The sequence below is a fragment of the Equus przewalskii genome, chromosome 29 (genome assembly GCF_037783145.1).
Source record: "Equus przewalskii isolate Varuska chromosome 29, EquPr2, whole genome shotgun sequence".
NCBI classification, from domain to species: domain Eukaryota; kingdom Metazoa; phylum Chordata; class Mammalia; order Perissodactyla; family Equidae; genus Equus; species Equus przewalskii.
The window spans coordinates 25,121,102-25,138,107 of NC_091859.1; the positions used below are offsets into that span (position 1 = coordinate 25,121,102).

Here is a 17,006-nt window from a genome sequence, read left to right on the forward strand (position 1 = left end):
TCTACAGGGGTAGGGAGCGTGAGCCTGTAGGACCTACAGATGCTGTTTAATAAGAGAAGTATATGCATTCCTAACAGATTTGAGTGTTGGCCTTCCCCTAACTACAATGGGAAACATTGGCCTGTGTGCATAAGTGCACATAAGTGCAAACACACACACGCTTGTGTGTACCTAGGCATGCTACTTTCTCAGCTTACTCATTGATTCAGTTAACAAATAGTTATGCAATATCTTTTCTTTGAGAGGCACTAAGCCAAGACCAGTGATGGATACAAGGCAAGGCTGCTACCGTGCTTGTCCTCCAGAAATTTTGTTCCTGTAGAAGAGATAACTAGGTAACTATAATATACAAGGTGAGAGAAATTAAGGGACAATGAGAGAAATAAAGGATGAGATAACTTTGATGGGCAGAGTGGAGACAGATGAGGAATAGAATTGGCTTCAGGGATAACTCAGCATTTGTGATGGGCCTTGAAACCAGGTGGCTTAAAGGAAGGTGATTCAGGTAAAAGGAATAGCTTGCGCAAAGGCATGGAGGCTGGAGAGCTTGTCACAGGCGGGCAAAAAGTTGGGGCCTCTGAAGATTCAGAATGTGAGAAAATGCTAGAAAGATAGATTAGGGCTAGATTGTTGGGGGATCAAAGAGATTCTAAATGTCAGGCCATAGCATTTTGTTTATTTTTTAGGCACTAGGGACCCACTGGGGATTTTCGATTAATAGAGCATCTAGCAAGGTGCTGGGTATGTATTGTGGAGACAATCAATCAATATTTGCTCAATTGATAAAGGAAAGAAATAATAATGGATAAAATTTATTGGGTGCTTGCTATATGCCAGACACTTTTCTAACCCCTTACACATTTTTAACTACTCATGTGATTCTCATCACAGCACATAAGATAGTTACTCTATCTTCATCTTACAGATGAGGAGACTAACTCGGAGAGGGTAAGTGTCTCGCCAAGGTTGTGACAAATGAGTAGGTGTCTGAAAAGAGCCCACGCTTCACAGTGCTATGCAATTTGGAAAATAGAAAAAGAAAAGGGGAGAAGAGAAAAGAGTTATGAGGTCAGTGTTGTTCTTCAAAAAGGAAGGTGTGGTAGGCCCAAATTAGCAGAGGAACAGGGTGAGTTGGAAATAAGAAACATTCCGAGGATAGAATCCATACGAATCTGTTATTATTGATATAGGAGGCATGGGGGACAGTAGGGTCGAGAAGGCTCAGAGGTTCTAACTTCAGTCCCTGGAAGGTGGTGGAACTATTAAAGGAGATTGGAGAAAGGGAGGGAAGATGACAGTTCAGTTTTAGACCATGTGAACAGAAATCTGGGTACTCAGAACCCTAAAAAGCAGCCTGAGGAGAAGTGTTTTAAAAGGCGAGATTCAGGGGTCCTTGGCTTGTCACATTCCCTTCTCTGGGGCTCTGTGAGTTGTCCTGGGAATTTCGAGGCTCTCCCAAGGTTTCTTTCTATGTTTATATCATTTAGCAGGGAAAGGATTGTTAATGACTAATCTGTGTCCATGAGGCACGGAGCCAAGGAGGAGATGCTGCTGCTGGGCCAGAAGGCCGCCAGTGATCACCCACGGCTTTTGCTAGAACTCCCTCCTCCTCCTGGCCTCACTGTCTCCTGGACTCACCCCAATGCAAAATTGGATTCTGAGCATTTGTAGCAAATCGCTGTGATTTGGAGAGGAAGACTGGGCTCAGAATCCTCCCAGGGCCTTCAAAGTTCATCTCTGCCCTAAGACAATCCAGGTGAGTACCTTAATTCCCCTGGGAGTGCGGTATCTCTAGGTAATAGAGGGGAGATTGTCATTTAAAGTTTCTCTTTAGTATCAGAAAGTTTGGTGGATGAATGAATTCTAAGTTAGTAGAGTTTGAGGTAAAATCCTGAAAACTAAAAAGAAAAGAAAGAAACTTAAAAACAAACAGAAGCAGAAGTTAACGGGTCTAACCTTGCCTTACTGAAAACCAAGTTGCTTACCTTATTGAAAAATTATTTAGGACTATCTTTTTAACATTGTGGTTGCCCAGGAGAATCACAGGAGACAGTGAGTTTCAGAAATGTCTCTGTTCTGATTCCACAGAAATTTTGACTTGTATAATGTGCTATATTTTGGTGATTTTTCATATCTTGATGTGAGTTTGGGAATATTGCTAACGTCAGATGTCTTGGGATCTAGCAATAGGACAATTCTACACTTACTTGAAATGTAAGTGTTTCCTAGGAAAAGAGCAGGTTTAAAATTTTAGCTTTCTCTTCTGACTTTGGCTGCAAACTCTTCTATTGGTTTCCATTTCTCATATGAATATCAGATAGAAACATCTTAAAAAGATGGAAAATGTTGGGAAAAACTTTATTATCAAAATTGTCCAAGGTCCGAATCTACAGATAAGGCATCTCCTTGTCTGCTTACTGCCATAGTGAATTAGGCATCTATGAGGGGAGCCGGATCATTTTTCTTAATTGAGTTTTTATTTAGAAGGGAGGTGGGGTGCAAGTAACTCACGTAGGTTCTTTGAGAAACTCAGCTGAGCTTTAAAGAAATCTGATGTTGCCGCTGGTGCTGGCTTAGACTACCTCAGCAGTATCGACAAGAGGGATAGAGAAAGATGTTGGAGGAGGCATCACTGGTTTCTAGCTACGATTTTATAAAACGATAGACACCTTCATCTTGGAGTCCCCCCACCGCCACCCAAATTATGGACCTGTGCCATCTGCACCATGGACTTTTCTGTTTTGCTGAGCATGTTGCAATACGGCTGATGCAACTCAGAGTTAGTTGATAAAGTCCTGGCCGAGGATGACGCTCTCTTGTCCTGAGACACTTCCTCAGGATTTGCAGCATTGTCTTCCCTCACTCACCTTTGCTCTCTCCCCACAGTTAGACAGAGAAAGTCATGTAATCCTCGTCCTTCCTCTTATTTCCATCCCTCCAGAATCTGGCTAAATTATAATGGAACACCCAATAGTTGTGAGGTCCCGAGTACTTCGTAAGGAAAAGAAGCGTGTGTGTGCTTGAGTGTGTGATGGAGCTAACTTTGATTGAATGTCTCCTAACATGTCACAGCTGTTACCTAAATTGCCTGCTTCCTTCTCACAATAACCCTGCTTAGAAGTTTTTCTTGTACTCATTTTACAGAGAAGGAAAATGAGGCTCAAAGAGAACAAGAAACCTGTCCACAGTTATATGGTTAGGAAGTACAGGACCTGAATATAAGGGCAGATATCTTTCTGACTCCAAAGTCCTTTCCTGCTACCCTGATATTGTTGGATGCTGGGAAAACTTGAAATCTAGAACGATAGGAGGGCTGGCAGACCAGCCGGCAAACATTTCGGCTTGATGGGGTGATTTGTTAAACCCCAGCACAATTGTGAATATTCCTAAAACCTCATGGGGCATTTTCTAATGATTGCACCTTGAGCAGGGGAAGTGCAAAATTTTCAGCGCCATTTGCTTTAATGCAGAGGTCAGCCTAGAAGAGTTGATTGAAGACTTTGGTTATCAGCATCTTAGTTAAAGGCACCATGAAACCATCATAGTGCTATGATGAAGGATATCCCAGAGAAGCTCAGAACTGCTGTGGTTCACAGAGGCTGTAGGTTACGAATGCCATGAGAATGCATATCGCCATGTGGTGTATTTTCAAATGCTCACATTGTCATGTTGTCATTGTACATTTGTCATCAGGTGGGGGACTAAAGGAAAGAATGAAGGTGTGTGTTCTTTTCTTGATAGGGAGTGTTCTCCCTTCATTGTGCTCACGGTCTCATTTTCCTCAAATCTTAGCAACATAGATCATGAAAGGGCTAAAAGAAATAGGAACAATTTTCTTCTTTCCAGGTGTTTCTTTTTGCTCCTATATTTTCTACCAGTGGAGATGTAACTACAAGGTATCACTCTATGAGTGTCTTGATCATCCAGCTACACGGGGAGGAAAAAGTTGTCATTATACAAACATATCCACCCTCCTCTCTTCTCTCTCACCTTCCTCTAGACTCTGAATCTCAGGCCATGTTTGGCTTCAAGAGGCTGGGAATCTTTTGAGACTGTATTAAAAAATATGTGCATTTTACAAAGGATTTTTAGAGCAGTGAAACTAATCTGTATGATATTACAATGGCGGATACATGTCATTATGCATTTGAGAAAACCCATAGAATGCAAAACACCAACAGTGAACCCTGATGTAAACTATAGATTTTGAGTGATGATGTGTCAATGTGGGTTCATCAATTGTCACCGATGTACCACTCTAATGGATGTGGATACTGGGGGAGGAAGTGCATTTATAAGGACAGGGGTAAACTCTCTGTACTTTCCATTCAATTTGGCTGTGAACCTAAAACTGTTCTAAAAAGATAAAGTTTATGAACTAAAAAAAAAAACTGTGCATTTTATATGTTTTTTCTAGAGAGAGGTTGTAATTTGTCATCGAAACTAAAAAATGCTGCACAATTCTAAAAATGTTAAAACAACAACCCTATCTCCCAGAGAATCTAAATGTACCTGTTTACAGCATCCAACTCTGTAATTGGCAAAATGGAGGATGGGGAACGTTATCCTAGGGAATTGACATACCTCAATGCTTTCATCTCAAGAAAAGTTACAACATTATTACTAAGTCTCTTTATAACTAAAATGTCTTTTGACTTCCCCCAAACCTATTCTCCTCTACTTCCCTCTTTCCATATTAATACTTATAAAACCATCTCAATCTTTTCAACCACTGCCTAATATTTGATACTGTAGATTGAGCATAGTGTATTTAGCCATTCCACTCTTGGTGGTCATTTAGATGGTTTCTACCTTTTCACCATTGGAAGTAATGCTACAATGAACATCCTTGTGCACATCTACAATGATCTTCCAGGGAAGATACCTAAGAATTAGAATTGCATTTTATTTTAACATACACTGCTGAAGAGACCTCCAAAATGGCTAAAAGCTATGCCCTCACTCGCAGTGTATGAGAATACACACTTCCATACACTTATTCCAACTTTTAATATTATCAAACAAAAATTTTTGCACTCTGATAGGTGGAAATGGTATCTTGTTATATTAATTTGCATTTTTCTACTTATTAATTTGTTTCAGATGTTTTGTGTGTTTATTGGCCGCTTGTATTTCCCTCTTGGTGTATTTCCTCTTTATATCCTTTGCCAATTTCTCCCTTGGATTGTTTATCCTTTCTGTTTTTATTTATAGGAATTATTTATATATTGTTTGTACTAATTTTTTGGCTGCTATAAACAGTTTCTCCCAGTTTGTTTCATATATTTAGCTTTGTTTATGGTGTCTTGATTTCTGTCTTCTTGATTTAAATGTAGTCAAATTTATTCTTTTCCTATTTATTTCTTGTTTAATAAGTCTTTCTCAATCCCTAAATTCATAAAGATCATAAATGTATTTTCCTATATTTTCTCTTCATAATTTCATAATTTTTAGTCTTTAATCCACCTGAGACTTATTTTCAAGAATGATGCAAGATAGGAATCTTTGTTTTTTTCCTCCCAAAGGATTAGCCAATTTTCCTGACTCTATTTCTTGAATAGGCCATCCTTCTTCCACTGATTTGAGCTAAATCCACTAGCTATAGCATAGAGAACTATTTACATCTGCTCAGAACACAACGTGCTATTTTCCCTTCCTATAGCCATCCCTACTGCATGCCACTTGTCTAGTCTAATGCCTGTTCCTTCAAGATCAAATTCAAGAATCAGCCCTCCACCTTAAGGAAGATTCCCCTCATTTTCCTCCTCACTTCTCTGCTTAAAACCACCAATGACTTCCATTTAGAATAAAATCCAAACTCTTACCATAGTCAACAGGCCATCTGAGAGCTGCCTACTCTCAGACCTCCCCTACAATCCTCCTGTCCTTACTCATCTCCAGCCTCACTGGCCTTTTGCTGTTCTTCCAGCACTCCAAACCCAGGCCCTTAGTGCTTGTTGGCCACTCTACCTGGACTTATTTCCCCTTTGCATGTCTTACTCCTTATCTTTCACATCTCAGCTTAAATGCCCACTCTTCAGAGAGCTCACCCTCTTCAAAATAGTGTCCAACCACATCACTCTGTCCCTTGTTTCCTTTTTATTTATTTATTTATTTATTTGAGGAAGATTAGCCCTGAGCTAACTGCTGCCAATCCTCCTCCTTTTTTTCGCTGAGGAAAGCTGGTCCTGAGCTAACATCCGTGCCCATCTTCCTCTACTTTATATGTGGGATGCCTGCCACCACATGGCTTGCCAAGCGGTGCCATGTCCGCACCTGGGATCCAAACCCACGAACCCCGGGCTGCTGAAGCGGAACGTGCGCACTTAACTGCTGCGCCACCGGGCCGGCCCCTCCTTTATTTTCTTATTATCACCATTGGAAATTTCATTATTTGTTTATTTGCATATTATCCATCTTTCCCACTAGACTGTAAGCTCCATTGAGACAGGGATTTTTTTCCCCCTTGTCTCACCTATCACTCTATTTCCAAGACCTAGATCAAAGCCTGATACATAGTGGAGAACTAATGAATGTTGAGTGAATGAATGTCCTTGCTTGTGCTTACTGCTGTCATAGCAATCCCCACACTATTTTAATTGGGTTTTCTTTGCTGAACTTTTCCACTAAACTTCTTGAAGGAGCATGATTTTTTTTTCTTTATATGTCCAGTGCCTGACACAGAGTCAATAAACATACATTGACCAAATAAATGAGTGAATGAATTCGTTTGGCGTTGACATTGGAAGTTGAAATTAAGGCATCATTTTTAAAGAGTAAATATAATACTTTAAGAAAATGTTCACTTTCTTTAGACACCAGTAAGATGATAGCCAACATGCCATATTGATTATTTGGGGGATTGTATCAGTTATCTAACACTATGTAACAAGCCACCCCAAAACTTAATGCCTTAAAAAGATAATGATTTATTATTTCTTATAATCCATGGGTTGGCTAGTGGGTTCTTCTGCTGGTTTTACGTGGGCTCAGTTATGCAATTGATTTGAACTGGATCATCAACTAGGTCTCATTTCTCTGCCTGAGGCCTTGATGCTGGCTGTTGGCTGGGATATTTGGAATGCCCAAATCTCTTTCTCCAATGCTATTTCAGTCCTGCCTCTTCATCGCATGGTGGTCTCAAGACAGCATTCTAACAGAGAAAAGACAAATACTGCATGAATTCACTCATATGTGGAAAATAACAAATACATGGATAAAGAGAACAGATTAGTGGTTACAAGAGGGGAAGCTGGTTGGAGTGTGGGCGAAAGGGGTAAAGGGACGCAAATGTATAGTAATGGGCACAAATTAGACTACTGATGGTGAGCATGATGAAGTCTTTATTCAGAAATTGATAAATAATAATATAAACTCCAAATTACACAATGTTGTAAACCATTATGATCTCACTAAAATTACTGGGAGGGGAGGAGAGAGCATTCTAAATGGTGAAAACAGAAGTCATAAGATCACTTGAGACCTAACCTCAGAAGAAGAACAATTCTATTGGTCAAAGCAAATCATAATAACAGCTCATTCAAGGGATGAAGAAATAGACTTCACTTATCAATGGGATTGAAATGGCAAAGTCAGTTTTTGATTCAAAAACTCTCACTAAAGCAATTGCTTAAACACATCGTGGATTTCTAATAAGTATTTTTGGGACTCACTCCATGCCTGAAAACCTACATCCATGATTTTTTGCGACAGACATTTCTACTTTGGACATGTCAAGCTACCGTGGAATAATGCTGTGGGAAAAGGCCCTTGACATTCTTAGATGCTCTTTTACCTAGATGCTTGTGTCTACTAGGTACCTCCTTAAGTTTCTTGAGCCCTTAGCAAAGGATCTTACAGCCACATTCATGATTTGATATTTACTCTGGGGCCATTTCTTCCTTTGAGAGTCTTCTGCCAGATGGAGGGGCCCAAAATGCAAAACAGTCTTGTTTTTCAACCCAATGCATTCTGGATCCTTCATATTTACTCTAAATTCTGATTGCAAAATGAACAGCTCCTTCCTTAACTCATCTCTCTCTTCATGTACCTTTTTATGCACAGCTAAAACTAAAAACACCGACTGACACATTCACCATAGTACCTGGAAATCTCCTTAATTAGATCCATAAGTTTGTTAGGAAACTTTTTATCTTACTAGTTACCACAGGTGACAGTTTTGCCAATTCAAAACATGACCCATTCCTTTTCCAGCTTCCTATAGTAATTTCCTCACTGCTCTTCCAATTTCCACTAACAGTCTCCTCACGGCCCTTCCAGCCCCTCCCCACTTCCCAGTCCCAAAGCTAAGGCAGTATGTTTTAGCCTTTTTTTTTTTTTTTAACAGCATCCTCCTTTTAGGTACCAGTTTCTATATCAGTTATTTATTTCTTTGTAGCCAACTACCATGAAGCTTACTGACTTAAAAGAGTAATGATCCATTAATTTTTATATTTCTATGAGCCAGCTGAGTAGTTCCTCTGCTGGTTTTTCCTGGGCTCACTCACGTGGCTCATTCAGATGGAAGACCAATTGGAATGAAAGGTCCAAGATGGCCTTATTCATATGTCTGGAGTCTCAGTGTGGCTGGAAGATGGGACAATTGGGACACCTGGACTTCTCTCTCCATGAGGTTTTATATCTGGGGCATCTAAAAATAGTGTGGCATTTCAGGGCAGCATTCCTAGAGGGGGAAAAACAGAAGCTGCAAGGTCTCTTAAGGCCTGGCTCAGAAACCCCACAACATAACTTCTATCACATTCTATTAGTCAAGGAAGTCACCAGACCAGCTCAAAAAAAAAAAAAAAAAAATTCAAGGGCTGGGGAAATAGACTTCGTCTATTGATGGGTAGTGGCAAACTCACATTGCAAAAGGTAGAATGGAAGATGTTATGGTGGTCATTTTTGCTAATAACAAATAATTTACATAAATAATAGTCATAAAATTTCAGAGGATCCAATGAACTATTTGAAAAAAAGATGACAGATCAGTCATGAAGAAAGCATAAACAAACAAATTCTTGATCATTTTGACTAAAGCATACAGTGGATAAAAAGATAAAACTTTCCTGACTATGAATAACGAACACTGAGAAGACTAAAAACTATTTCTAGTGGTTCTAAAGTAAGAGAAATTAGCAAAGAGAGATCTGGGAGGATTCTTGAAATTATTTCCTGAGGTGATCAATTCATGTATGAAATGGTTCCCATGGGGAGACATGCTTAAGAGATTTCCAGCAAGAAAGGATACAGTTTACTAATTAGGACTACATTGTGGGGAAGCAGCCTTAGCTGTCAGGTTTTGTATGTGATTAAAAAAAAATATTCTTCTTCAGCTCTTATGTGTATTGTTCTTGTGCATCTCTATTTATTAATGATCCTATGGCCCAAAAAGACAGATCCTAAAGTTGGTTATCTAATAAGATATATTATTCATTCATTCACTTATGTATTTAGTTAGTTTATTCATCCCCCCATTTATTCATTCAATCAATAGGTATTTATTGTATATGTAATATGTGCCCAGCAGTGTGCTAGGCCCTGTAGATCCAGTATAAGCTCTCCTGGAGCTGATGGTCCAATGGAGAACACAGACAACCAAATCATCACAAAAACAAAGGTAGAATTACAACTGTGATAAGCACTACAAAGAAGAGGTACCCAGTACTATGAAAGTCCACTGGAGATTAGTGCTAGTCAAGGAGGTTGAGAAGCAGGGTTGGGACTACACTGAGACAAGTGAGACACTTAGGGTGCAAAATTTAGGGAGTACTCACTCTGAGTTCACAGCCCTAGAAGCCTCGACTCCAAGCGTTTCTTTTATATCTAGTTGGAAATAAAGGTCAGCTCCTGTTTGGGACCCATTGTGCAGCCTCCAGAGCACAGAAGCACAAAAAGCTGTAGAGCTCTGGTTAGCTGAAGTGTTTTTGGTGCATCACACCTGAAGGAAGTACCTTTAAATGGAGACTTTAGAAACAGCAAAAGAAGTCTGAGAAGAAACAAAATGATGCAACGGCAAACCCTGTACAGGCTTATTTCATTAATTTGTGCATATGAAATGGCTAATGTTGAATTCAAGCCTTAGGCAGAAGTGACCTTGCAGAACTTCCAACTCACCCTCAGTCTCAGCGGGAGAGCTGCATGAGAGAGAGTGCATGTAGAGTTAGATGTTTTTACATCCCCACTCTGCTTCTTACTAGTGGCGTGAGCTTGGAAATGTTGCTTAATCTCTTTGAGCCTCAGTTTTCTCATCTATACAGCGTGTATATTAATACCTACTTGGCCTATCATAGATTAAGTGATGTAACATAGCAAGGAGGCTGCCACATATAGGCATTCATAAAATAATAGTTATTATTTTAATCTCCCAAGAAAAGTAATAGTTACTATGATAATAACAAAGATGGTTCGGTTCTTATAGGGCACCGCAGTCAGAATAATGTGGTCATAATGGCCATATTGGTTTGAGGCCATGTTGCCTGGCCTGTGGTCAGTACTGGCCATGCATGGCCCTTCAAATCTCTCTGGACTTTGGGAAGGATCTATTTAAGTTAAATATGTATTTTTGCCTTGGAAATAATCACTTCAGTTTGAGTGCTTCTCGAATGACCAAATGTCTGGAAAGACAAAACATTTTTTTCTCTGGAGTTCCTTTCTCTTTTCCTTAAGAATATTCTTCCAGCTTTTGGCTGAATTCAGGGCTTCCATTGGGCATGAAATGATTATGGCTAGAACAAGTTCACTTTTTTCCTGCCCTTTAAGAATGGATTACACAGATATCCAACAAAATGGATGCTTTACCATCAACAGCTGGGTTCATCTGAGAAAAACATCACCAAGGATGGTGTTTTTGGGCGTGAAGAGTTCATAAGGAACCAGCACGTGTAACCATTTTTGCCTTCATCTTCTGAGAGCTGAGATTCTTCTAAATCAGAGTCAAAGCTATTTAATTGGATCAGGGTCTTTCCAAGGTCTCCATTTGCAAATGGTTTACGTTAAATCAGAGAAGCTCCATACACCATGAACTTCCTGTGACACAGTATCTAAACAAGTAAAAAGTGATAACCAGAAAGTAGCAGTCTAAACGACCAGTCACTGTGTGTCTTATCACATTAAAAACAAACAGCGCATACCATTTCTGGAATTATTTCTGGGTCCTTAAATTAAGACTTAGGTTACAATATCATACAAATAAACATAAAGTAAAATAAACATTTTGTCTCTGCTTCCACCAATACCCAAGGTTTAAACTTGCTATCATCAGGCTTCTTCCTCTCCTTCTTTCTCCTTTATGTATGCTGTTCTCAAGCCCCTTCCTTTCCATCTCTACACATACAGTTACAGATACAGATATCTGAACAGCTCACTTCAGCAACAAATTTCCGGAATTTTTCTCCTTTTACTGCTTACCCTCCCCGTCCCACCTTCTCATTAAAGTAATCTTCTTGAGCACAGATTTCATTGTGCCACTCAAAATTTCTAATAGCATCTCATTGACAGTTACAATTCCCAGACATTTTATGGGAAGGAATTACTTTTTCTTCAAAGCCTTAAAAATGTTTATATGTGTGAGTTTAAGAGTGTGTAAGAAGGAAAGAATGCCTATATGAACTGGCTTATCTTTAAAGATGAGGAAGCTTTTCACATATGTATATAATTTCATTCAATCTTTTTCATTATGAAATATTTCCAACATGCAAAAAATTAAGTAATATAATCAACTCCCTTGTATTTACCTCCAGCTTAAGAAGGAGAGCATTACAGATGCTGTGAAAATTCCCTATGTACCCACTCAGTCACTCTGCACCACTATTCTGAACATGGGTTCCACACTTCCATTCATGTCTCTATAGGTCAGAGCAGGAGTCACAAGCTTTTATTTCTATAAAGGCCAAATAGTGAACATTTTAGGCTTTGCTGACCGTGTGGGCTGTGTCCCAACTACTTAACTCTGCCATTGTTGAGTGAAAATAGCCATAGACAATATGTAAACAAAAGGGCAAATACAGCCCTTGGCAGGCTGAATTTGGCCCCTGAGTCATAGTTTCCTGGAGGAGGAAAGAGAGGAAGATAAGGAGGAAGATAAATGACAGAAGAAGCCTCCATGGAGAGGTTGAGACCCACATGGGAAAAAAATCTATAAAACCGAGACATAAGAGCACATTTGAATAAATGGAGACATACCTTGTCCCTGAAAGGCAAAATTGAATATTACAAAGATGTAGATCTTCCGTAAATATATAGGTTTGCGGCCATCTCAACTCCCAAAGAAACTTTTTTTAAAGAATATGATACAAGATGTGATAGTTTATCATAGAGAACAAGTAAGTGAGAATATTTTAAGAAATTTTGAAAAAGAATGAGCAATAATAGGAAAGGATGATATTGGTACAAGATGTAACTGTATTATCAATGGAAAGCTAAAGTGAGTCTGAAGCATAGAAACTTCATAGATCAACGTGGAAGGGAAAAAGTGTTCAATGAGCAATTCTGAGAAAAATTCACCCTGCACCATAAACTGAAAATAAAAGGCAATAAGAGGAAGCTTTAAAAGATCAAATATATTCAACTACATACAGTGCAAAATTTTCTGGGTAAAGATAATTAAGAGGCAAATGAAAATGTTTGCAGCAAATATAACAGAATGCTAATACATTCAAGATACAAAGAACTAAGTCAATGAAAAAGATGAACACTTCCATAGAAAAAAAGGTAAAGGCCATAAACAGGAAATGGAAAGAAACTATCACAGATAGACAATAAAAATGTGAAAAAATTTTTTCAATTTCACTAGTAATCAGAGAAATGCAATTTAATACAGCGAGATAGGATTTGTCACCTGGCAAATTAGAAAAGATTGTTTAAAGTAAGAGTAGGTAGTGCGAAAGAAGGTGGGGTGAGCAAGGCACTCTTATCCACTGCTGGTGGTAGTGTAAATTGAAAAAACAAAGGTAGGAAACGCAACTTGACATTTTTTAAATGCTTTTCTGTATTGTCTGAGTTTTCTGCAATGACCCTTTTATTTTAAAAGTACTTTTATTTAAAAAATGAATTCTGACAACTTTTCAGGGAAACAGTGCACGAAAGCAGGGAAATTTGTATGCAAATTCAGCTATTTTTCTTTATCTGCTCCAACGAATCCTTTGTGTACTCACACATACGTCAATTCATCCGAATAGAAATGAGGGCTTCCTCTTATCTGCGCTTTCATTACTAACTTCAGAGAATTCTTAGAATTCTGTCTGCGGTTTCTCAAAGTTCATTATTTAAACAGAGCCTTTAACTGTGTTTCTAAGGAGGTACTCTTCCTTTAGTGCATGTGGCAGTTGCTGCCAATGCTGGCTGCCAATCTGGCTGTGTCTGTTCCCCGACGATGCTTTCCTGCTTTCTCATCTGAAGGTTCTCTTGCACAATAGACCATTTTCTCTACTTGTGCTCTTTGGCACAGAGGAGAATGATCCACCCTATTTGTAGAGGAAGTCTCACTGGCAAGGTGTAGTTTTGATCAAATGGACACTAATAATAACTAATAAACTCAATCCAGGAAATTTTTTATTTAAACATTTAAAATCTTAAAGTCACTGGAAATTTTTTTAAAAATTCAAATTCGTATGCATATTTTAGTTGCAGAAAAGTATGATAGGACGATCAATAATAGACATTCAAGCATAAAAATATGCCTCATTAGGATAAAACTTTGCACTGAAGTGGAATGAAATACAAACTCAAAGAAGAACAGGAATGATAAAAAATATTTCCAAATGTTAAAGAACGTCTTCTTGTATTTCTTAGAAGGATGAAGGAGGATGTTAAGTTGCTGTGATATTTAAATTTAATTGAGTGTATTTAAAAGCAATGTAACAACATATAAAAATGTCAATTTTTACAATATGTCAGAAATTGCATTTTTTGAGACTATTTCATTTTTTAGTGAAAATATTTGGATGTGAACCCAAAAATCTGTTGAGGGAGCATATTGTTTTTTGAACTTTTTGTAGAGAGTAAATGAGCAAAACTATGCAAAGGTCACTAGTGTAGAGAATACCCATTGCTTATTCTCAACCTATAAATTGACTCTTTATAAAGAAGGGAGGATTTGAAGGGGAAAAAAAAGTCTCCAGAGCTAACATCTGGGGTCTTCTGGGAGTTAGGCTTCCTATTGCAATCCTTTCCCCAACAAGGGAGTAAAGAGTATTAGAGAAAGGAATACACAGAAGTATCCTTAATTAAAAAAACAATGTATGTGGAAACACTTGCCAAATGCTTGGGATATAGTAGATGCTCATTAAATGACAAGTCAAGTAAGACGTTGTCAATCCCAGGGAGGAGCTGTTAAGAGGTAAAGAGGATCCTGCTGTTATGAGATGTTTATAATTAAGTGGATTTACACCCCCAAGGTAATCATTACATTTATTCATACTTTACCTATAATTTGCCTTGATTTTTTTGTGTCTTTTGTTATCTGTTTGCAGAGGGCTAGATAGTAAATGTTTTTGGCTTTGTGGCCCATGTAGTGTGTGTTGCAACTATTCAACTCTGCCAGTGTAGGGAGAAAGAAGCCATAGCTGTTCCATAAGCAAGTGGGTACGGCTGTGTGCCGACAAAACTTTATATGTGACCATTTAAATTTGAATTTCATATACTTTTCACATGTTATGAACTGCCCTTCTTTTGATTTTTTTCACACATTTGAAAATGTAAAACCGTTCTTAGCTTCAAGCCTGTACAAAAACAGGCAGTGGGCCAGCTTTGTCTGGCAGACGATAGTTTTCCAAACCCCAGTTTAAGGTATAGTGTTTACGGGCTCTCTTTGCTAAGAATAGGCATAGTATCTGGAAGGATACACAAGGAACCAGCCATTGTAATTGCATTTTGGTGAGAGAAATTGGTGACAGAGCAGGAAGGAAGACTTATTTTTCAGTGTATTGTTTGAATTGCTTACCATGAGCTTATGTTACGATTTTAAATATTAAAGAGTTTTTTTTTTCTTTAAGCCCCTTCAGGAATCATAAACCCAACAAACCTGATTTGAGCAGATTCTGCTACCTGTCTCCATTCTGGAGGGCTCTGTTGTTAGCTAATCAAGGACACCCACATAGTGGGTCTCCAGCTAAGGGTAACCCAAATAATATAGAATTAGGGGAATTGGATTTTCATTTGCGTGAGAGAGCGATAAATTATCCTTTGTGCCAACGGGAGAATGAAGTCCTTATCCTGTGCCATTTCTCCAAGAAGAGCATGTCAAAATGTCAGGGAATTTGGCCAAACTAAGCAGGAAAAACAATTAATAGAGATCATTTAACCGAGCCAACATTTCTTGAGGGCCTATTGTGTGCCAGGCACTTGAATTGAAGATGCCAAATTTATATGAACATATAGAGGAAAACACACTATCAGAATCCAAAATGAAGATGAATGTACCTGGAAAATATTAGAGAGCCATAATGTGCTACAGAAATATGAGGGAGCTTGATGACCGTGATTGAGGGTTAAAAAAGACAAGTATAAGAAAAAGTTAACACAGAGGGAAGCCTGAAGTAGGGGCCACAGAGCTGAAATCTGTTTTTTTAAGACCAGAGCAAATGGGTCTTAAATTACAGAGTATAAGTTTGGATTGAATATTAGGAAAAACTCCTGACTCTGCACATTGTGGGTTCCTGAAAATTATTATTATGGGAAACTGTGGAATTTCCTATTCCAAAGATAGGAGAAACTCTATCTAGAACCATAGGTGCCTGAATTTTAGAGGCCTTTTCAACTCATTTATGATATGATATACAGAAACAAATACAGAATTATTACACATAATTCATATACATTAATATGTACACATTGAATATTTACATATGCAATTCATATATACATATTGAAAGTTGAATTTCCCCTAGTCCTCAATTAGCTTGTGAATATGAATGAGGTCACATTAATAGCGACAACTCAACTTTTACTGGCGTATTCCTCAGGACCTCCAGCTTCCCTTAACAGCCTGTCCCCCACCCTAGTGTTTCAGGAGTGCCTTGGGGCTCTTCATATTTGTTCATAATAAAGTCTGTTCCTGCCACTTCTTTCACTACTTTTTGTGTCCATGGGCGAGAGCAGTGCCCAACCAGTGGTCACAGTTCCTCTGCTGGGCACTTCTCCAGGGTTATGGTGATACCTGGGGTGCTGCTGCTGTTTCACAATTGCCCCAGAAAGGCCCTGAGTCCTCTTAGGATCAAAGTTCCACTGTGATATGCGCAGTTGTTTGAAGGTGAGGGTGGAGTTGAAATAAGCTTTCTCCTACTCGTTGTCTTCTGTTGGAAGGGTCTACCTTATACTTCAATGTTTCCAGACATCATTTTTATTTCTAACCCTTTCCCTTCTCACTTCAGGGTATCAGAAAGGCCTCTTGGATCTGGTACAGGTTGGTCAAACACTGTACCACATTGAGAATGACACATTCCTCTAATGACTGAGGCTTTGCTTTGGGGTGAAGGTCATGGTTCTTCGCTCTCTCTGACTTTAGAGTGGGTTTTCTCCCAGCAAGCCCCTTGGCTTACTGGACAGTAGTCTTTGGTAGGGTCATGCTGTTGTTTTCCCACACAGACCCAGATATGTCTGCATTCCCACAGGGCACACAGTTTATATCCTTTCACAGGAGACTCTCTTTCTTGCTTCTTTGACCGCTCCCTCTCTGATGTCTTCTCATCAATTCAGATGAGGCCTGGTAATATGTCCATCTTTAAATATTGCCCTTGAAATTACATCCTCTTTCAGCTACTTTCCTATCTCTTGACAACTTTTCAAACCCAAACCATTTATTAGAGTATCCTGATCTTTGCCTTTATCAACAGCTTTCATGACAATATGTAATCATCTGTAGTTTTGTGTGATTATATTTTAGCATCTCTCTTCCTAATTAAGCTTGATATCATGGATCATGGATGCTTTTTTTTCTTTCATCATTTTATCTCCAGACCAGGTACAGAGCTTAGTGCAGAAGAAGTTCTCACTAAATGTTTGTTGAA

At 38.7% G+C, this 17,006-nt stretch overlaps 1 protein-coding gene across 4 annotated transcripts in view; it reads left to right on the plus strand.

Annotated features, from left to right (window-relative positions):
- Positions 1-240: 240 nt before the first annotated feature.
- Positions 241-17,006, plus strand: part of NR1H4 (nuclear receptor subfamily 1 group H member 4) — a 72,614-nt gene continuing 55,848 nt past the window's right edge. Inside the window, exons 1-3 of one of the 4 annotated variants that reach the window (XM_070600652.1) lie at positions 241-353; positions 687-741; positions 1,488-1,756. The gene's annotated coding sequence lies outside the window, so the exon portion shown is untranslated. Of the gene's footprint in view, positions 1,757-17,006 lie in introns of all 4 variants that reach the window. The other 3 variants (XM_070600651.1, XM_008516369.2, XM_008516368.2) reach the window with 3 other exon arrangements.